This window comes from Mustelus asterias, chromosome 10, assembly GCF_964213995.1.
Source record: "Mustelus asterias chromosome 10, sMusAst1.hap1.1, whole genome shotgun sequence".
Taxonomy (NCBI): domain Eukaryota; kingdom Metazoa; phylum Chordata; class Chondrichthyes; order Carcharhiniformes; family Triakidae; genus Mustelus; species Mustelus asterias.
The window spans coordinates 56,870,614-56,889,509 of NC_135810.1; the positions used below are offsets into that span (position 1 = coordinate 56,870,614).

Here is an 18,896-nt window from a genome sequence, read left to right on the forward strand (position 1 = left end):
TGGATTTCTTCAATACTTTGAAACATGAAAAATTGCTATCATCTATATTCTGGTGAAACAAATTATGATTCGCCTGTTACCCCAGAGACTCTGTCACCACCTAACTGATGTGCAAGGTCAAAGTGCTTTGTAAACATTCAAAAATCTCAAGCCATAGCGTTGCTGAAAGTACCAATGTTGTTTGTGCCTCTCAATTGTGTTGCAAATGTTCTAGCTGGTTGTCATTGTGTACTCTGGATATTGTACTTCCAAAAGCCTGAATTGTAAAGCGCAAAACTGATGATGCACATCTCCCTCACCACATTATCAACAGGAGCTGAATTCTTCTAAATACTCATAGGTCCCAATGAAATTTCTAATTCTGGAACAAAACCAAGATTTGAGCTTTTGCCCCCAGAGACAGAAAGGTAAACTGAGCAGCTTGTTGATGTTTTAAGATTGAATTACTAATTTGAATGGATAAAATTTGATTTGTCTCCCCCAGAATTATATATGTTTCCATGTATTTGTCATATGGCCAGTTGAATGTGGCTGAATGTAGTTTAACAATTATTTGAGCATTTTATGGTAGTTCCTGATTCAAAATTGGGGTGTTGAATTTGAAAAACCTAGGGTTCTTCAATGGCATGGTTGCTCAGTGTTAATTGGTATCTGGTCTTGTCGGTCCAGTAAATTGAATATTTGTTTTGAATTAATTTGTACATTACACAATGCAAACCATATTAAGATGTGGGTTTTTTCACAAAAAGAAAAGATATGTAGGGCGATTCTCCCATTCTGCTGCACTGCTCTTTTAGCACAGCGGGCTGGGAGACTCTAGTGGGGGCCATTTCGCAGGCACCCGGGCCTGAACGCATCTTCCAGTGCTGGATATCTGGTGCCGTCAGCTCTATGCCAGAAATAGGCACGGAGCTGAACAAATATGAACCACCTAATTTTACTATAATTTAAATGTCATTAGCGGGCCCGGGGATAAAATCGCCAGGCCCGCTAGCATCTCCCAACCCCGCTGGAATGAAGGAAGGGGGGGCATTCGAGGCCCCACAGAGGCCAGGTGCCAGGGGGTAATCCCTTGGCATTGGCACCATGGCAGTGCCAGCCTGGGCCCCCTGGCAATACCCAAGGAGCAAAGTGGCAATGCCCCAGCGGCACCTTGGTACTGCCCATCTGGCATGGGGCAGTGCCAAGGGGGCGGGGCCTCTGGGGGGCAATCGGTGGGAAGGTCCCACTGTCACTGTGAAGGTTTAACCAGACAATGCACGGTGAGTATTCAATCTTCCAAGCTTTATTACTTGCACACAAGGAGAACAAACACAGTGATCTCACTATGATGTTCTAAGAGTTCCGCAAAACAGTGTCAGTTATAGCACTTTTTAGCCAACGAGAGAGAATATGCCAGTTAAAGCACCAATAGCCTTACAGTCTGGTGCACACTTTCAACCAATAGAATTCAGCAATATTTCAATTCTTCTTTTGAATATTATCACTTATGCACACCGCTGCACAGAATTCTTGACATTTTTAGCAATATTCAATAAACATCTGTGTTTTCTTGAACCACGAGCAGCACTTGGAACATTCTGTGGTCTCTCAAGGGCTCACTCATACTGCAAAGCAGACTCAGACCCTTTGCCTGCTAACGGTTGGTTCCAACTTCCACACCACTCTGTAGGTGGGACCCGTGGGGGAGGGAGGCCAGTGATTAGATCTGGCCATTGAGGTGGGGGGGGTCGAGACTGGTCTGGACTATTCCAGGAGACCAGGGATCAGGTTTCGGGGTGGGGAGGGGCATTGCGGGGGTCACAGGGCTGGCCAGCAATTGGGAAGGCCAGCAGTGCGGGAACACTGTGCAAATGCTGATCTCCGCTATGCTGCCGGCCTCTCCAGCGGGAATAGGCCCTGCCCACGGATTTTCAATGGGATTTATACTAGTGCACTCTGCGGTGCACAAGGAGTGTGGGAGATTCATTTTTAAACTCCCACTGAAAAAATAACAGCATGATATACTCCAGTTTTTAGGTAGATTCGACACTTCAAATTTTTATGGGAGAATCGCCGCGGTGGTTTGCACATGTAGATTCAAATTTACAACAACAGATTTATTCCAGGAGCTTCTTTCTGTACAGAGTATAAACTGAAAGTAAAACAATGGCCTGTGTCAAAACCCTAATGACATGGCCATCAAATCCTGTGATCAGCTCTTAAAGAAACCTGCAACTCTTAAATCTATAGCATCCCTCTCCGTTTGCTTCTGTGGTCATGACAACAATTTACTATGATGCTATAAATAGGATTGATAATACTCTACACACAGTACTATATCTAATCATACCATGCACTACTAATCATTATACACAGGCAATAAGAAAGTCCATCAGAAGGAGGTCTATTCCTCTTTGGTTGCATACGATATTCTGAAATTTGGCTGTCCTTGACCCCAGCAGTATCATTTGGAACTTCTCTTGGAATTAAGTTTTTGTCATTCTTACTTTGTATAGTAGCATAGGAAAATCATCAAGCAACTCAGATTCAATTGTTTTCCATAGTAATTTTCACAACACTATGGCCGAAAGAAGTTGGTACTTCGGAGAAATGATTCTGAGAAATCGTTTTCAGATGATAACAATTGGTCAGCAAGGCGTCGCCATACTAGTTCATCTTCAGTTTGAACCATGTAAGAAATTGAACCTGTTTTTGCTAAAACTATGGCTGGCACCCATTTCTCACTTATGGCATAATTATATGCTAATACTCGACTTCATTGTTGAAATTAGTGTTGTTTTGCCCTCACTTTTAGTCCAGCAACTTGAGATTGTTGTTGAGGCTCTACTATCTCTGAAATATCTGGAGGTGATAACAAATCAAATGTAGCTCTCAACTTTTTCTCAGAGTAGTAATGCAGGTGAACTTTGGATAATTGCATGAGTAGTGTTTCTATAAGATGCCAAAAAGCTATTCATGTGATGTGATAATGAACCTTGCTCTTTTGAAGCTTTTAAAGAATGTTTCAAGTTTTGTATGAATCTTTCAGCTAATCCATTGGTCGATGGATAGGGTGTGGATTTTATATGATGAATACCATTTGCTTTGAGATAATCCTCAAACTCTAGTGAAGTAAACCATGAACCATTATCTCTAACAATCTGCTCTGGTTTACCAAATCTTGTATTACCAAAGAACTTACCAAAGAACTTACCAAAGAACTTACCAAATCTTGTCAGGTTTTTCAATGGTTTGTTCAGATATTTTAGATCAATTATGACTAAGAACACGTAACCCTCAAATGGATCACCAAAATTTACATGTAATTGTTGCCATGGCACTTCATGCCATTCCCAGGGGTGTAAAGGAGACATTGGTGGTGTATTTTTTATTCATGCATAGGATTGACAATGTCCCACTTTTTCCTCATCTTAGCATCCAGACCCAGCCACTACAAATAACTGCATGCTAACTCCTTCATCAGGACTTTTCCAGGATGTCCTTCATAGGTTAGAGGGATTAGTGGGTAAATATGTGGGGATAGGGCCTGGGTGGGATTGTGCTTGATGCAGACTCGATGGGCCGAATGGCCTCTTTCTGCACTGTAGGATTCTATGAATCTAGTTGTTAAAGAACATTTCCATGCAGACTAGGAGGAATGAGCACTCGGATTCCTCACAATAGACATCCACCTTGCATGGTCAAATCAAGTTTTCGTGATGCATGAAGTTTCAAATCAGGATGTGGACGATGCATTCCAGCTATCGTTCCTTTTAATACCATATCCATCATGTTCCCAATCACAGGATTATTTCTGATATGTCTTTGAAGTTGTTACAGGCAAATGATCTACTAGCAAAAATAAAGAATATTAGCAAAACTAGTTGGTGGTATCTGCTCAATAGGTAAAGGTAAGTACGACAATTATTAGCATGGCACTTTGATTTACAATACTTTACACCATAATGCACCGAGATCATCTTTGCAATTGACTAGCAACTAATGACAGTATTTCTTTATACAGCCCAAAAATAGTAAAGGGTTGATGATCTGTTAATAATGTGAAATGATAATCATATAAATAATGATGAGTCATTCAGATGCCAAAAATTATACTCAATGCTTCTTTTTCTCGCTCAGCTTAGTTAGATTCACCACTAGTCAGAGTATGTGAAGCAAAAGCTATTGGTGGTTGCTCTCCTGAAGGCATAATATGTGAAACTACTGGCCCACTTCCATGAAGGTGAAGTGTCCCAAGCCAGCAATAATAGTAGTTTCAGATTAAAATGAACCATCATCCAGGTAACATTGTACATCAGAGAGATGACTTAATCTGATCCATCAATCTTTGGAATAGGGCGAGTATGAATGTTATTGCAAAAGGCAATCTTTTATAATGAAAAAGACCTTGATGAGTAACAATGGTAAGGTATGGTTGAGATTGAGTGGCTACATTCATCTGTAAATGTGCTTGTGAAAGATCAATCTTGATGAATTTCTGTCCATCTGATAACCCAACAGACAAATTTTCAATTAAAGGAAGCGGATATAGATTAGCACACAACAGTTGATTTATGGTTGTAAAAAGAGCGCAGCAAAGTGTCTGTGGTTAGCATTGCTGCCTCAGTGCCGGAGACCCGTGTTCAAGTCCAGCCTTGGGTGACTGTCTGTGTGGAGTTTGCAAGTTCTCCCTTGCCTGTATGGGTTTTCTCCTGGTGCTCCGGTTTCCTCCGAGAGTCCAAAGATGTGCAGGTTAGGTGGATTGGCCATGCTAAATGAGACAAAGAACAAAGAAAATTACAGCCCCTGCACCGACCATGCTGCCTGACTGAACTAAAACCCCCTACCCTTAAGGGGACCGTATCCCTCTATTCCCATACTATTCATGTACCTGTCAAGGCGCCCCTTAAAACTCACTATCGTATTTGCTTCCACTACCAGCCCCAGCTGTGAGTTCCAGGCACCCACCACCCTCTGTGTAAAAAAAAAAAACTTGCATCGTACATCTCCTTTAAACGTTGCCCCTCACACCTTAAACCTATGTCTCCTAGTAATTGACTCTTCCATCTGGGAAAAAGCTTCTGACTATCCATTCTGTCCATGCCCTTCATAATCTTGTAGACTTCTATCAGGTCGCCCCTCAACCTCCAACATTCCAGTGAGAACAAACCAAGTTTCTCCAAACTCTCCTCATAGCTAATGCCCTCCATACCAGGCAACATCCTGGTAAATCTTTTCTGCATTCTCTCCAAAGCCTCCACATCCTTCTGGTAGTGTGGCGACCAGAATTGAACACTATATTCCAAGTGCGGCCTAACTAAGCTTCTATAAAGCTGCAACATGCTTGGGTCACTGGCTGTGTGGAGTTTGCACATTCTCCTCGTGTCTGCGTGGGTTTCCTCCGGGTGCTCCGGTTTCCTCCCACAGTCCAAAGATGTGCAGGTTAGGTTGATTGGCCATGCTAAAATTGCCCTTAGTGTCCTGAGATGTGTAGGTTAGAGGGATTAGTGGGTAAATATGTAGCGAAATGGGGGTAGGGCCTGGGTGGGATTGTGGTCAGTGCAGACTCGATGGGCCGAATGGCCTCTTTCTGTGCTGTAGGGTTTCTATGATTTTCTATGATTCTAACATGACTTGCCAATTTTTAAACTCAATACCCCTGCCGATGAAGGCAAGCATGCTGTATGCCTTCTTGGCTACGTTCTCCACCTGCGTTGCCACTTTCAGTGACCTGTGTACCTGTACACCCAGATCCCTTTACCTATCAATACTCTTAAGGGTTCTGCCATTTACTGTATATTTCCTATCTGTATTAGACATTCCAGAATGCATTACCTCACATTTGTCTGGATTGAACTCCATCTGCCATCTCTCTGCCCAATTTCCAACCGATCTATATCCTGCTGTACCCTCTGATGGTCCTCATCGCTATCCGCAAACTTACTAATCAAACCAGTTACATTTTCCTCTAAATCATATATATATATATATATAACAAACAGCAAAGGTCCCAGCACTGATCCCTGAGGAACGTCACTTGTCACAACCCTCCATTCAGAAACGCACCCTTCCATTGCTACCTTCTGTCTTCTATGACCGAGCCAGTTCTGTATCTACCTTGCCAGCTCACCTCTGATCCCATGTGATTTCACCTTCTGCACCAGTCTGCCAATAATGGACCTTGTCAAAGGCCTTACTGAAGTCCATGTAGACAGCATCCACTGCCCTAACCTCAATCATCCTCATCACTTTCTCGAAAAACTCGATCAAGTTAGTGAGACATGACCTCCCCTTCACAAAACCATGTTGCCTCTCACTAATACATCCACTTATTTCCAAGTGGGAGCAAATCCTGTCTCGAAGAATCCTCTCCAATAATTTCCCTACCACTGACGTAAGGCTCACCGGCCTGTAATTACCTGGATTATTCTTGCTACCCTTCTTAAACAAAGGGACAACATTGGCTATTCTCCAATCCTCTGGGACCTCCCCTGTAGCCAGTGAGGATACAAAGATTTCTGTCAAGACCCCAGCAATTTCCTCCTGTGCCCCTCTCAATATTTTGGGAGATATCCCATCAGGTCCTGGGGACTTGTCTACCTTAATGTTTCTCAAGAACCCCAGTACCACCTCCTTTTTGATCTCAACATCTTGGTGTCCAAAGATGTGTAGGTTAGGGCGATTAGCAGGGTAAATACTTGGGGTTGCGGGGATGGGGTGCGCCTGGGTAAGATGCTCTGTCAGAGTAGGTGCAGGCTTTTTGGGTCAAATGGCCTTTTTCTGCACTGTATGGATTCTATGAGAATCACCACGAGTGCAAACTGAACCATCTGCTTTCATAACAGGTAGGAGGGGGTAGCACTGTCATTCATTTGTAACCAGTTATAGCACGCCAGTGTTAACAAATCACATTAATGCTGCTTTGACCTTGGGACGAATTGCATATAGCTGTATCTTATGTTTCACTTGAACTCATTGAGCCAAGTGTCTCTTTGAAAACACTCTTGTCCGAAATGTGCGTAGATCTGGTCAGCGACCAGTCTGTTGACAGCACTCCAATTAAACTTAATCTTCTCCAACAATGATCTTCCAAACAGAGCTGGAAAATTACCATGGACCACATGGAGAGGCAACTCCGCTGTTTATCCACTCACTCTACGTTATCCATGATGTAACATTTTTACAGCATGAACTCTTCAGTGTATGCCCTTTAAAATCACATCAGCTGGTTTTAAAGGAAGATGCTTCAGCTTTTGCTGGCATGTAGTCTCTGGAATTTAAGGCACAGTAGCAACAGTATCACCTATCGTAACAAGTTGTCCACTTAACTTCGAAATGACCCAGAATCTATGTGATCCACACTGTATGGATAGGACGTTCAGTTGGAGCTCCCCCTCACCTTTCTGGACATTCTCTTCTTCACAATTGTAATTCTTTTCTTTCATGTTGTAAATTCTTTTTGAAGAATGCAATTTATTGTTCTTCATGAAGGTATCCAGATTTTTCTACTGAGTATTCTTATCCGGGAACCTGGTCTAGCCCAATAAGCTTTTGCAATGTGACCCATTTTGCCACAATTCTTGCAGTGACTATCCTTGCTTCAACATTCACTTGCTGAATGGCCAATTTTGACACATCTGTGACATGCTGTTTTGACTTCTTATGGGCAGTTCCCAACTTCTGGATCTTCATTCTTGCATCAAATTGTGAAGCCTCTTTAGTAGCCAGTTCCATTGAATTGGGATTTCTTCAATGTTAAAGCATGTTCAGTAAGCAAACTTCTTTGGATAGCCTCATTTTGGAGACCGCAAACTAGACGATCACGAAGAGAATCTTCTAATGAGTCATCAAACTTGATGTTGTGCCAGCCATTTTAAGGTTGTCATAAAGTGAGCAATGCTTTTGTCTTCAGTGGAATCTGAACCATTCTGTTATGATCAGTGGTTTTGGAGAGTAATGCTCTTCAAGGATCTTTGTCAAGTCATAATATGCTTTAGTTTCTGGCTTTGCTGGATGAAACAAGTTCCAGAGCAAAGTTTTACTTCCTATTGTACTGAGAAAAGAACAAGAACAAAGAACAATACAGCACAGGAACAGGCCCTTCGGCCCTCCAAGCCCGTGCCGCTCCCTGGTCCAAACTAGACCATTCTTTTGTATCCCTCCATTCCCACTCCGTTCATATGGCTATCTAGATAAGTCTTAAACGTTCCCAGTGTGTCCGCCTCCACCACCTTGCCTGGCAGCGAATTCCAGGCCCCCACCACCCTCTGTGTAAAATATGTCCTTCTGATATCTGTGTTAAACCTCCCCCCCACCCCCCCCTTCACCTTGAACCTATGACCCCTCGTGAACGTCACCACCGACCTGGGGAAAAGCTTCCCACCGTTCACCCTATCTATGCCTTTCATAATTTTATACACCTCTGTAAAAGCTGGTATTTACTTATAAAAACACTCTGCATAGGAACTTCATGATTAATTTTCCTCATTGAAAGGACTCATGGATCCTAATTAACCCATCTTGCAGGCACGAGTGACTCAAGAAAAATATATATACTGTCTTCCAGTACTCCCCTTTTTATCCTGGAGATCGCTGACTTTTTTCGAACAACCCCAGCTGTGCAGCAAAGCATCAGATACAGCCAAGAATCTTTCCCTTCTCTGATCAGAAAACCCCCTCTTTTAAAACCACAGAGCTTTCTTTTTCTTGATTCTTCCTTCACTGGCATTTCAACCTTTAATCCTGTTATTGCTTCCCCCCAGCCTTTCTAATATTCAAAGTGGGAGGACGCACAATTTTTTTCCTTCTACTTGGGATCTTTTTTGATGTTCTCCATGCAACAAAATCCCATCTTGTCGCCAATTTTTTTTCTGTAATGTCCTAACTGTTTTAGGGGTGTGGGTTTTTGCACAAAAAGAAAAGATTTATTCCAGGAGGCTTTTTCCCCCAAACTGAAAGTAAAAAGCAGCCTGTGGCAACAGCCTGATAACATCAACATCAAATCATATGATCAGCTCTTGAGCAACCTGCAACATTTCTAAATATATAACACTTTGGGATATTTTCACCAATATAATTAGAATGGATAAAAGAGCAGATAATGGGTTATTTATACAATTGTCATGTTTTTCTATGTCTATGGATGCCACCTTTTAGTTATGGCCTGGTAGATGTGCACAAGATGTAAGATTGTTGTTGCATAGAATTAAGCAGTATTGATAGATAAGAAAAATCATTCCTTTTGATTATTCCAAGAAGGATGACAAGACATAAATTGGGAAAGCATATTTGGAATGCTGTTTTCCTAATGTTTATTCCCTGCCTCCATTTGGTGGCACAGTGGTTAGCACTGCTGCCTCACAGCGCCAGGGACCTGGGTTGGGTCACTCTGTGTGGAATCTGCACATTCTCCATGTGTCTGCGTGGGTTTCCTCCCACAGTCTGAAAGATGTGCTGATTAAGTGCATTGGCCATGCTAAATTGCCCCTCTGTGTACCCGAACAGACACTGCAGTGTGACGACCAGGGGATTTTCACAGTAATTTCATTACAGTGTTAATGTAAGCCTACTTGTGACACTAATTTAAAAAAACCCGCCAGTCTTTGCTGGAGATTTGGTGTCAATGTGCAAGTTTAGTCTTGTTCTTGCTTTAGTTCCAAATTGTCCAGTAAAACAGCCACAGTACAGACCCCTATGGCATTCTGCTATCATGTCATGCCAATACCACTCCATTCACAATACTATCTGTTTTCTTGAAATTATATTTGTCCTGAAGCTTGGATCCTATCCATGGGGGTGAATCTGTTTCTGGTCTCTGTGCTGTGTTGGGATCATGCAGAATCGATTTTTGAATAAGAAACCTCGGGAGGAAGTGATTTCCCCTTTTGGGGCCCATCTAAAATCTGCCATTGAGCCTCTACTGAGCTTATTTGCCTACCAGTTACTCTAAGCCAGCAAGAGATAGAAGCATAAATTATTCTATTTTGCAGCCATATTACACCAGTTTCAAGTGGAAGTGTGGAATTTGAGAGTTTTGAATGAGTCCCCAAACTTTGTTTACTGAATCCTGGCTTCTGAAATGCTTTTTCTTTGCTGTTCTGTATTTCGTGTGCTTTCCACATACTGAGACCTGCACTTTATTTTGAGATTTTAGGATCCCTAATCTGAACCATGCAGCCAGTGTTAAAGTTAAATTGATGGCAGAATATCAGAAAGAGCGCCTAATTAACAAAGTATAATTACAGACTTGCTGCTGCAGAATGTGTAACCCAGACACCCCAAAACCTGCTGAATTTGTGGCGGATTGGGGCTGTGCATTTCAAATTTTCCCTAGTGATATGATGCAGATTTACATTGGCCAGGCTTAGACATAGTTTCTGCATGAAATAAATATATTGAAAATGAACTAGCAGAAATGTCTGCAGCACAAAATCATATTGGTCCAGATCTTAAATTTCCAATTGTGGCAAATACTGAGATATTCGCCATTATTGAGGACCGACTCCCGCTGAAAGTCAGAACGTGTGGTTTGTCAGAAATGGCTCCATGGGAGTAGGGTTCAAAATATAGTGGCAAATTTATTTTTTAAACTCATTTTCCTGAAAACTTCACAAACAGCCCCCAAAACTCCATGATGGGGTGGGGAGAGATGTGAAAAATTCAAGCAGGGTCACCATCACCATTACCCCGGTGTATGTTGACTGTAGGAGCAGCGAGTGTGGCGGACAGAGCCTGTGAGGAGTTCCTGCTCCAATCACAGATTCTGTATCTCCCATGTTGCTGCTCCCAATCACAGTTCTCCCTTCTGCTCTTTAAACATCTTTTACCTTGCTGGGGTGTCTGACTTTCTTAGACAGCAGCATGGCCTGGATGGTGGGCAGGACCCCACCCTGGGCCATGAAGAGCCCTCCCAGTAGTTGGTTGAGTTCCTTTTCATTGTGAATAGTGAGCTGGAGGTGGTGGGGGATGATGCAGGTTTGGTCTTGTCCCAGGCCATGTTGCTGGCCAACTCCAGGATCTCTGGTGGTCAGGTAGGTGAAGGCTCTGGTCTCGATATGCATGGCATAGTGACCCTTGGCACATTGTGCAGTAGTCAATAGACGTGGCTGATGGAGAACTAAGATGAGCTCTGGGGGAGTGGGTCTCAGCTTTGCCCTGAGCAGGTACCAGCTGCTGGGACCACTACCTGTAAGGACGGAGCAGCTCTCTCTGTTGTGCGCTTGTTGCCTTGGCAGGGATTCGCTAAGCCCCAGCTCTGGGCCTTGGGGTTCTGCCTGTAACTGTCTGGGCCCAGCTTTAACTAACCACCTTTGGAGCAGCTGGTGGGAAGCAGCACAAACTCTGTCTGAGAGTCTCCCTCCCAACCCAGTGGGGGTGGAGAGAGGTGGATCTGTTTTATTACTTTTAATATCTTGATATTTTAAACTGATATTTCAAATAAGGTGTCATAAACCAGAAATCAGTTGGAAAGATGTCATTTATCTTGCATTGTGAGGAAGCATTTATCTAAGTTGTCAGTGAAGTTCAGTTCGCTTACAATTGAAATCCTTGATTAGATTACAACATGGATCGAATTTATGTTCATTTTTTTCCTGGAGATTAACAACCATGCTCTGTGCCCAGCGATTTTTGTTTCACTGGGCCAAGTTGATGGAATTTTAAAAAATTACTTCAAGTGACATAGACATTGCTGCTACTCCAGCATTCATGGCCCATCCCTAATGACCGTTGAGAAAGTGGTGGTGAGCTGCCTTCTTGAACCACTATGTGGAGATGCCGGCGTTGGACTGGAGTAAGAACAGTAAGAAGTCTCAACACCAGGTTAAAGTCCAACAGGTTTATTTGGTAGCACAAGCCACAAGCTTTCGGAGCGCTGCTCCTTCACCAGGTGAGTGAGATTTCAGTTCACAAACAGGGCATACAAAGACACAAATTCAATTTACAAAATAATGATTGGAATGCGAGTCTTTACCGGTAATCAAGTCTTAAAGGTACAGACAATGTGAGTGGAGAGAGGGTTAAGCGCAGGTTAAAGAGATGTGTATTGTCTCCAGACAATAGAGTGTTCTCTTCCTGTTGGGAAACACTTCAGCAGTCACGGGCATTCAGCCTCTGATCTTCGGGTAAGCGTTCTCCAAGGCGGCCTTCACGACAACACAGAATCGCTGAGCAGAAACTGATAGCCAAGTTCCACACACGTGAGGACAGCCTCAACCGGGATCTTCGGTTCATGTCACACTATCTGTAACCCCCAAAACTTGCCTGGTCTTGCAAAATCTCACTAACTGTCCTGGCTGGAGACAATACACATCTCTTTAACCTGCGCTTAACCCTCTCTCCACTCACATTGTCTGTACCTTTAAGACTTGATTACCTGTAAAGACTCACATTCCAACCATTATTTTGTAAATTGAGTTCGTGTCTTTATATGCCCTGTTTGTGAACAGAACTCTCACTCACCTGGTGAAGGAGCAGCGCTCCGAAAGCTTGTGGCTTGTGCTACCAAATAAACCTGTTGGACTTTAACCTGGCGTTGTGAGACTGCTTACTGTTTTTGAACCACTGCATTGAACCCTAACAGTACTGTGGTGTAGGTACACCCACAGTTCTGTTCGGGAGGGTGTTCCAGAGTTTTGACCCAGTGAAAGTGAAGTAATGGTGATATATTTTCAAGTCAGGATGGTCGGTGCCTTGAAGGGGAACTTCCAGGTGGTAGTGTTCCCATGTGTCAGCTATCCCTGTCCTCCTAGATGGTAGTGGTCGAGGGTTTGGGAGTTGCAGTCTGAGAAGCTTTGGTGAGTTCCTGCAATGCATCTTGTAAATGGTGCACACTGCTGGCACTGTTCTTCAATGGTGGAGCGAATGAATGTTTGTGGACAGGGTGCCAGTGAAGCAGGCAGCTTTGTTGGCTGGTGTTCAGCTGCTTGAAATGAATCTGATCGTAGTTCATTATTGTAAACCAGAATTTTGATTAGAATCCAAATTTGAGAGAAAATACTAAGGGACTAAGGAAGAATGGGACCCTGAACTACTCATGTGAAAATGCAAAAGGAACCCCCGAAATTCAAAAAATCGCTCTCTCGTTGGGGGGAGTGCTCGCGGGTGGGGACAAATTATTTTGACCCTTGAATGGGAGTCTACTCTAATGGTTCCACTGGGGCCTATCAGTATGTAAATGTGGACCAAATCGTGCACTGTTACTTGCACTGATTTATTTAGGGCTGCTCTTAGCAAGTCGAGCCTGTTCAGTGAGGAGTGTCAAAACACTCTGGCACCATCTCGCAGCATCCCTGGCTCTACTCACAATACTGGCCCCCTTCCTCTGACCCAGCCTCCTCTCCCCTCATCTCCAATCACTTGCCTCCCTGCCTGTTCCACTTGGTACAGCTCACTTCCATTGCTTCCTCCCCGCTCCCTCTCCCTGCAGCTCTGCTCAACTCCCTCTCCACACCCCACACCTCCTGCATGGCTGATTTCCAATCTTCACCATCACGTTATTCGATAAATCTTGGAATATACCAGTGCTCAATACCTAAGTATTTGAACCTATGCAACATACAGCCTATCTTGCTCCTTCCCATAAATGTACACTTTGAATATGATTTGATTTATTATTGTCACATGTATTGGGATACAGTTAAAAATATTGTTTCTTGCATTCTATACAGACAAAGCATACCGCGAAGGAAAGGAGAGGGTGCAGAATATAGTATTATAGTCATAGCTAGGGTGTAGAGAAGATCAACTTCATATAAGTTAGGTCTATTGGGAAACTTGTAGCGTAGAAATTAGACTGTAAAGTTGTACTCCATTTTAAAAATAATTAATTGTACCTAAATTATCTTCTCTCCCGCCCCCCCCCCCCCCTCCTTTTCTATCCCCTGGTCCCTAGAATAGTAAGTTAATGAATTCTCCCGTCCTGCCTGCCATGGAAATCATAGCAGGTGGGGGCGGACCACGCCTTTGACCTCAGGCAGGATTCTCTGGTTTTGGGACAAGCGTGGCCGGAGAATCCCACCCAACATGTTTGCAAATTATCTTTAACTTTTAACACTTAAATTGTGCATTTTCCCTTAAATTAAGAACTTAAAAAAAAACTTTCTCCCGACCTAGTTCCAAATAAAAACCACAAAATATAGATATAAAAATGTTCCTATGGAAACACAAGTGATGGTTAGTAACAACAGTGGGCTAGATGAGGCAGCAATTACAGGTCCTGCACTCTACCTCGGAAGCTCAGGGCCAGATGTCTGCCAGTTTTGGGAATTTCCAGAGTTTGGGAGGGTTGGGGCGTGGGATAAGATATTTAAAACTTAAAGTTGAGCCGATTTCTCTGCCAAGCTGCACCCTGTCAGGGTGGGGAAGGGATGAGGGGCAGACCAGGCTGGTTTCTGTGCAGTTAATCCTGACATGAAATAAGGCTGAACGCAAGGAGCTGGGGATCAATGTACCATGTTAGATACACAGTGTACCGGGAGTACCTCTTCACCTCCAATGCTTGACACAAAATACATCTAAAAATAACTAATTAACAGGGGAAAAATAATCACGTTTGGAGTCATCAATGGAATCCTGTAAATCAACCCCTTGTTGATAAAAGATGTGATGGACAGCAATGCCTGATGCTGGTTTCGGTCCGTCTGGTTTTTGGGATGGCAGACAGGAGGTCCAGTACCAGACTTCACAACAACGAAAACATAGCTCATGGTAAATGGGACTTCTAATTATATTAAAAAAGGATAGTTTCAAAGAGCTAATGGTGGTTCAAATTTCACGGTCAGCGGCAAAGTGACACAACTCTTGGAGAAAGCTGCTCACAAAGATCTCGCGATCACTATAGTGTGGGCTTCCTCTTCGCCAGTATGAGAGCATACGAATCACACTGATGTATTGTCCCAAAAGCAAATTGGGAAGCAAAATTCACTTTCACTTTTAATTAAATGTTATAGGTTGCAAAACCAGTGATTGGAGCATACATATACACATGGGCTGAAATCTCAAAGAAACCTATACAAAATATTCACTTTTTTTCTTACTAGAGAAATGTGACATTGTACAAATATAAAATTAGCTTTCTTTAGCCAGTGAGGTTGTTCAGCACTGATTATGAACTTACTACATTCTGAGGGGGGTGGGAAGCAAAAAAAGCTCAGTTGCAATCTTTTTCTGAAGTTTGTTTTATAGCTAGACCAAGAATAAAACAATTTAATCAGTTCAGTGATTTTTACCTGTTTGCAATCTAAGGGTCTTTAACGGTGTACCCTATGGGAAGCATAAAATCACTGGCAGCAACTTCTACATTTCATAGAATCATACAGCGCAGAAGAGGCCCTTTGGCCCATCAAGTCTGCACTAACATGCGAGAAACACCTGACCTCCCACCTAATCCCATTTTACCAGCATTTGGCCCATAGCCTTGAATGATATGACGTGCCAAGTGCTCATCCAGGTACTTTTTAACATTTAATATTCAACAGTGCCTTTGTGGCTTCCAGAAATTGCTGTTGGTTTCAGAGGAGTAATGACAGTGGACACTGACAGTTTTACCATTATTACTTTTGCAAACACCAGATCAGTAGCTCCATAAGAGACCTTCATTATCCTTCCCCATCCCCCCAAATCACCCTTCTCTTGATCCCTGAAAAAGCAAGCTAACATGTTAGCAAATTATTTTACCTTAATCTGTAGTACTTAACAGAACATAAATTATGCATTTCCTTAAATGTAGGTTTTTTTTTCCCTACCTAGTTCCAAATAGGGAAAACATAATTCTGTTCCAATTTCTGTTCCAGTTGGACATGCAAAAGGTTTGGAGCAAAGCCCACTTAATTGGGTATGGTGCAGTCACACCCATCATTGATCTGCATTTACCAACACCCCTGCCTGCCCCACCTCTCCCCGTCATGGAAAAATTCCAGGAACAATATCTATGGCTAATTTGGGACCAATACTGGGAAATTCCTCTACAGTTGCCTCAGGCAATTAAGTCAAACCTCAGGAGACGACAGTAACTGTTAATCTTTTTCAACCCAACAAACCCCAAAATTTCCTTCTATAAATGGAAATATTTTTTAAGATTCTGGTTCTCCGAAGTTTAGCTACAGTCTCAAATTCGGTTGGAACAGCTGTAAATCCTCTCCTTGGAGCAAAACATATTGAAGGGAGATTTGATAAAGGTGTACAAGATTATAACAGAACAGGCTTAGATAAAATAAACAAGTAATATCTGTTCCATCAGCTGATGCTAGAAGGACTGGGGAACAGATTTAAGGTTTTCAGTAAGGGATGTGTGGGGGATAGGAGGAAGAACTTTTTTTTAATGCACTGAGTGATACTGACATGGAACTCGCTACCTGCAAGGGTGATGGAAACAGAGATAATCAATTATTTCAAAGGAAATTGGGTGGGCACCTGACGGAACTAAACTTGCAGGGCATCTGCGATAGATTAACTGCTCTTGAAATTAAGGCTGCATTTGACGGAGTCTGGCATCAAGGAGCTAGAGGAAAACTGAAGTCAATGGAAATCGGGGGGAAAACTCTCTGCTGGTTGGAGCCATACCTGGCACAAAAGAAGATGGTTGTGGTGGTTAGAGGTCAGTTATCTCAGCTCCAGAATATCACTGCAGGAGTGCCTCAGGGTAGTGTCCTAGCCCCAGTCTTCTGCAGCTGCTTCATCAATGACCTTCCCTCCATCATAACAGCAGAAGTGGGAATGTTCAGCACCATTCATGACTTCTCAGATACTGAAGTAATCCGTGTCCAAACGTAACAAGACCCGGACAATATCCAGGTTTGGGCTAACAAGTGGCAAGTAACAGTCATGTCACACAAAGTGCCAGGTAATAGCTACTTCAACAAGAGAGAACCTAACCATTGCCCCATTGACATTCAATAGCATTAATATCACTAAATCTCCCACTATCAACATTCTGGGGCTACCATTGATTAGAAACTCAAACTGGACTAGCTATGTAAATACTGTGGCTGCAAGAACGGGCCATATGCTAGGAACTCTGCCCACAATCTTCAAGTCAGGAGTGTGATGGAATACTCTCCCCTTGTCGGGGTGAGTGCAGTTCCAACAACACTTGAGCTTGACAGCATCCCGGATTTAGTGGCCCACCTGATTGGCACTCCATCCACAAACATTCACTTCCTCCACCACTGATGCACAGTAACAGCAGTGTACCATTTACAAGATGCATTGCAGGTGCTCACCAAGGATCTTTAGGCAATATCTTCCAAACTCATAGCTACTACCATCTAGAAGGACAGCAGACACATGGGGACACAACCACCTGGAAGTTACTCTTCAAGTCACTCACCACCCTGTCTTGAAACGATATCACTGTTCCTTCACTGTCACTGGGTCAAAATCCTGGAATTCCCTCCATAACAACACTGCGGGGGTACCTACACCTCCGGGATTGCAGCAGTTCAAGAAGGCAGCTCACCACTACTTTCTCAAGGGCAATTAGAGATGGGCAATAAATCATCGCTTAGCCAGTGACGTCCACATCCTGTAAAATCAATAATAAAAGAAAACGGAATGAGCCTGATTTAATAGCTGCACAAAGAACCAGCTTGAATTTGATGTGCTACATGGTGTCACAAGAGCACAGATAAACATTGCTGAAGTACAGTTCCAGTGATCAATCACTCTGGTGTCTGTTACTTTTTGGTTGGCTATTCAGGTGAGAGACTTTGCCTTTGTTTTCTATTATTGCATTTCACACTCTGGATGAAGATCAGAAATAGCAACGCTGACTGATTTTCTTCCTTGTTAAGGAGGAATACTGAGACTGTATCTTCTGTGTTAGTTTTTAGAGAGATGTGGTTTTCCATTTTAAGTGTGGACTTTTGAGGAGATTAGTTTGAGGTCTTTAAAGTAATGATCACATTACATTTGGTGTATGATAAAGATTATACAGCAGCAGGGAATAGGAGTATGTATGTCATCCTTCGGTTGTGAAAGGCACTCCTAAGTTCACATTCTTTCTTTACTTTCTGCAGACAGACGTGGATCTCTGGAGTAAGTTGCCAGCACGCATGGTAATGCGACTTCACTTGAAGCATTTAGAGTTGAATTCCTGAGTGTGGTCAACATAAAAGGTAAGAGGGGAATTGGGGAATTTGTGTCTCAGCCACTGTGGTCCATTGAAACTTGCCTGATTGCCTTGTGGGGGAACAAAGGAATCTGAGTATTTTCCTATAAAAGCAATGGTTTTTCTCTATTCTCACTAGTGGTGAGTTGGGCAGAGAGCCTAAATCACATCCTGACGAAATACGGCAAGCGTGATGAGCCAATATTTTTCTGTCCTTCGTTTGTGTATGTTCCTATTGGCTGAGAATAGCTGTCTTGACTCAGATTGAAGGTAAAATCTGCTAACTCCTTGGTGTGCCAGGCTCAGCCACTCAATGAAAAACTAGTAAACAGTTGATGTTTTGGATCTCATGATATTTTTCGAACATTTATTCCATGTGGCCTGAGTGAAATTAATTGAAATTTTCTTACTTGAAAGGCAATAAAATACTGTGGATTCTGGAAATCTGAAATAAAAGCAGAAAATACTGGAATCTCTCAATACATTAGACAGCCTCTGTGGAGGGGGAAAAATTAGCATTGCCAGTCAATGACCTTTCCATTGACTGGGAGATGTCCGTGTACAAAAATATGGGTGAAGGTGATGAAGGAACAAAATAAATTCTGTGATAGGGTGATTAAATGAGAAAAGGGTTTGTGCTATAAGGTTGAGGACAATAATAAGCACAAGATAAATTCAGAGAACGGGTAAATGATAGCAGCAGAGCCATTATCAGCATCTGCTTTCTGAGGAAATGGGATTAGTGGTTATGATCTAAAGTTTCTGAACTCCAAGTGATTCTGGAAAACTGTAAGTGCCATATTGACAG

The 18,896-nt window shown here is 42.8% G+C and overlaps 1 protein-coding gene across 9 annotated transcripts in view; it reads left to right on the forward strand.

Annotated features, from left to right (window-relative positions):
* The window catches only part of LOC144499610 (phospholipid scramblase 1-like), a 92,707-nt gene that overhangs the window by 12,104 nt on the left and 61,707 nt on the right, over nt 1-18,896 (forward strand). For 4 of the 9 annotated variants that reach the window (XM_078221761.1, XM_078221764.1, XM_078221763.1 and 1 more), the window contains exons 2-3: nt 3,814-3,893; nt 17,997-18,095. The gene's annotated coding sequence lies outside the window, so the exon portion shown is untranslated. Of the gene's footprint in view, nt 1-3,802; nt 3,894-17,996; nt 18,096-18,896 lie in introns of those variants that run through there. The other 5 variants (XM_078221758.1, XM_078221765.1, XM_078221762.1 and 2 more) reach the window with 2 other exon arrangements.